We start from the raw sequence: 4,405 nt of genomic DNA, 5'->3' as shown, positions 1-4,405 counted from the left end.
GCCTTCTTGAAGGTAGGGGTAAGGTCTGCGTACACATTACCCTCTTTAGACCCCACTTGTGGAATTACACTAATTCTGTTGTTGTTGTTTTATGTACAAGCAAGACAAAAAATCCATACTAGGACACCCTATTAATTGATTGAGTATCTTAGTCCATAGAGAGCTTGTAGTTGTACAGTACCAATATCAACTATTTCCTTCTTGTCAATTTCATCCTTATCCTTTCTATATATGAGAAGAAACAATATGGCAGAGAGAGAGAAGAGGTGACTAATTGACTGACATCAAGTTGTCCATCAGCCAGTGGAGAAGATGAGGTAGCAGATAGGGGAAAATAGTGAAAGAACAAGAGGCTTTGACAGAGAACTTATTTCTCCAATGTCATGGGTGTAAGAGTTTTTATTATATTATGAAAACTGAAAATAAGAACATTAATGATCTTTTCACTTTTAATTCACTTTTCCCCTTAATTATAAAGATCTAGACTTTATAATGAAATAGGAGAATAACTCATTAGGGAATTCAGATTATTTATCATATTAAGAGTGCAATGGCGTCTAATTTGTAAGAAAACGAAGAGGACAAAACATTCAGGATTAGAAGTGATTTACCCCCTCAATAAGTTTGCCTATAAAGCAAAAGCAATGTCCAAATTTTATTTTCCTGTTTTCCCAATTGCATTGGATGAGATTAGGAAAACATCTTCATTTCTTCTTTTCCGGGTGAAATTCTGGTATCATGTCAAGAAAAGAAGAATCCTTCGCTATAACGTCTATCAGTAACTCTGTTATAGTTGTATCAAATGAGAAAGTCTTCCCAGTCATTTTCTTTAAGAAAGCCCTCGTTTCACCAATTCTGTTACTTCTCAGAAACACTTGCATAATAACATGGTAAGTAACATTGTCTGGCAAACAACCACCGTCCTCCATTTTTCTTAGCAGATCTTTAACTTCATCTAACAATCCTTCTAGACAAAACCCATTAATCATTGTAATGTACACTATCACATTAGGATGTAAACCTATTAAAGAAAGCTTTTCAAAAATGGCTTGAGCTTTGTCCAACTTTCCATTTTTGCACAATCCATCATGACAATATTGTAAAGTTTAATGTTATTATGTTCTCCCTCTCTTTCCAACTTATGAAAGAGTGACATAGCTTCTTCAACAAGTCCATTCTTAAAATAACCAACAAGCAAGATGCTATGAGTACAAAAATCAGGTCTCTGCCCTGCCGATAGTATATTTGCGAAGATATTTTGTGCGGTATCGCTTCTTCCAACTCCAAACAGACCTTGTAAGATAATATTGTAGGTAAAAATATCAAGTTTAAACCCCCTTGGAGAAATTTCAAGAAACAATTGCATGGCCTCGTCCAACTTCTTTTGCTTACAATATCCATTTATTAGTGTGTTATAACTAATAATGTTAGGCTCAATGCTCTTGTGTATCATGGAATCAAAAATTCTCCTCGCTCTATCCATTTGACCACGCAAACAGTATCCATCTACTATCGCATTGTAGGTGACCACAGTAGGCTCCATACCTTTTCTGATCATGTGTCTTATTATTTTCTCGGCGTCTTCAGCTTTTCCTTCTTTTCATAGCCCATCGATCACTATGCTAAACGTGTACACAGTTGGATAAATATTAAGATTAACCATCTCATAGAACAAAGTCCTAACATTTTCCCACCGACGAAACTTACACAAACCATCAATCAATGAACTACAACAACAACAAACTCAGTGTAATCCCATCAATGGGGTCTAGGGAGGGTAGTGTATACGCAGAACTTACCTCTACCTTATAAAGATAGAGAGGCTGTTTCCGATAGACCCTCAGCTTAAGGAACAGTAGAGATAAGGTAAAGCAGCCAAGTAGTAAACAAAGGTGACAACAATCCATTATAGTGACGAGCGTGAATGACACAACAACAACAATAACAACAACAAACACAACATGTAATAATAAAGAACCATGACTAAGATAATACAAAAAATAGTCTTATTACTATTGGTAGGCCTAGGAGGAACATACTACTATGTCAACCTACAACCCTAATCCTTATTTTCCACACCTTTCTATCATGGGTCATATCCTCGCTAAGTTGAAGCAATGACATGTTCTGCCTAGTAACCTCTACCCAATACTTCTTAGGCATTCCTCTTCCCCTCCGCAGATCCGCCATGGACAACCCCTCACATCTCCTGACCGGTGCATCTATGTCTCTCCTCTTCACATGCCCGAACCATCTCAACCTAGATTCCCACAACTTGTCCTCCACAGATGCCACTCCTACCTTGCCCCTAATAACTTCATTCCTAATCTTGTCCTTCATGGTATGCCCACACATCCATCTCAACATCCGCATTTCAACTACTTTCATCTTCTGGGCATGGGACTTCTTGACAGGCCAACACTCAGCCCCATACAATATAGTTGGTCTAACCACCACTTTATAGACCATGCCTTTAAGTCCGGGTGGTACATTCTAATCACACAAAAACCCTGAGGCGAGCTCCATCTTATCCACCCTGCTCCAATACGATGAGTAATATTTCGTCAATCTCCCCATTACCTTGAATAATGGCCCCAAGATTCTTGAAACTATCTCTTTTGGAAATGACTTGAGTACCAATCTTCACTTTCACTCCTTCTTCATGCAACCCATCACTAAACTTGCACTCCAAGTACTCAATTTTTGACCTACTCCACTTGAAACCTTTATACTCTAGCGTCTGTCTCCAAACTTCTAACCTAGCGTTAACTCCGCCTCGCATCTCGTCAGTGAATAACATACACCATGGAACCCCCCTTGTATGTGTTGGGTCAGCACATCTAATGCTAAGGCAAACAAAAATGGACTAAGAGCCCATCCCTGGTGCAGCCCTATCTCCACTGGGAAATGATCTGAGTCTCTACTCGCAGTCCTCACCCGAGTCTTCGCTCCCTCGTACATGTTCTTAATTACCCTAATGTACGTGATCGGGACACCGCTAGCCTTTATACATCTCCATAGGACCTCTCTCGGGACTTTATCGTAGGCCTTCTCTAGGTCAATGAATACCATATGCAAGTCCTTCTTCCTCTCCCTAAACTTTCATAGTATGACTCAGCAGCTTGATACCCCTATAGTTGTTACAGTCCTATATATCACCTTTGTTTATATACAACGGGATCATCAAACTCCATCACCAATCTTCAAGCATCTTCTTCATCCTTAAAATGATATTAAACAAACCAGTAAGCCACTCCAATCCAGCCCGACCCACTTCCTTCCAAAATTCCACTGGGATCTCGTCAGGCCTAGTTGCCTTACCCCTGATCATCTTCTACACTATATATGATAATGTCTGGTGGAATGCCTTTCTGTTTCATCTAGTTTAAAAGGTTGATAGCATCATCTATTATTCTATCTTTGCAAAGGGAATCTATAACATTGTTATAGATGCATGTGTCAGGCTTAGTGCTTCCTTGTTCCATTAATCGGAGCAAACTAAAATAAATTCTAGTATGGCCCCTTTTGCTAAGCCCATTCATGACAGTTGCATACATGACTTCTTCCGGCTCACAAATATTCTCTCTCACTAGCGGTTTGAACAAGTGAATGACATCTTTAACCTTATTTTCAGCAAAGAGTCCCCTTATTAGGGTGCTAAATATAACAACATCAAATGCAATACCATTCTTCAAGAAAATGGCCAATACAGAAAATCCAAAATCAGCACGATGCATGAGGCAATAACTATTAATCATTATACTCAAGATGAATTCATTAGTTGGAATACCTAATTTCTGCATTTCTCCAAAGAGAGAAACAACATCAGAGTAATGTTTCATATTTACTATAATTTTCAGCAGTTTTGAGAAGCTGAGAGGAGAAGGAAGAGGATGTTCTCTAATTATTTGACGGAACACACTCACAGCATCATTTAAACATTTGATGTTCTCAAAACTTCGAGAAACCCCAAGTCTACCCTTTGTCGAAATGAATGTATTGCTAGGAGATGAAGAATAATCTCCGTGCCCAAATGCGAAAGTAGAATAAGCAATCTTGGGGTTTCCATGAGAAATAGCTAAGAATGAGATGAAGGTATTACCATTGCGAGGGTAACGAATTGCAACTCTCGCCATCTTCACTTTACTAAAGTGGGAGTCAAGGAAAATACGGGCAGGCGACAGCCCAATCTTAAGAAGCAGACAACAAAGTGATAGTATTGCTTCTCTTTATTAATTAAAATTAATGTATTAATAAAGAATTTTAACTATAGTAAAGGAATGACTTTCACAGTTTAAAGGTGGAGAATTCAAGTAGAAAATGACAAGGTTAATTGATTTTGATATACAGTAGAACCTCTCTAAATTAATGTTGCCGGGACCATAAAATATTATTATTTTGTAGA

The 4,405-nt window shown here is 38.3% G+C and overlaps 1 pseudogene; it reads right to left on the bottom strand.

The window, feature by feature from the left end:
- Positions 1-613: 613 nt before the first annotated feature.
- LOC104094373 (pentatricopeptide repeat-containing protein At1g63330-like) lies at positions 614-4,136 on the bottom strand (annotated as a pseudogene).
- Between the last annotated feature and the right edge of the window lie 269 nt (positions 4,137-4,405).

Source organism: Nicotiana tomentosiformis, chromosome 10, assembly GCF_000390325.3.
Source record: "Nicotiana tomentosiformis chromosome 10, ASM39032v3, whole genome shotgun sequence".
Taxonomy (NCBI): Eukaryota; Viridiplantae; Streptophyta; class Magnoliopsida; order Solanales; family Solanaceae; genus Nicotiana; species Nicotiana tomentosiformis.
This window is presented reverse-complemented; position numbering and strand designations above follow the sequence as displayed.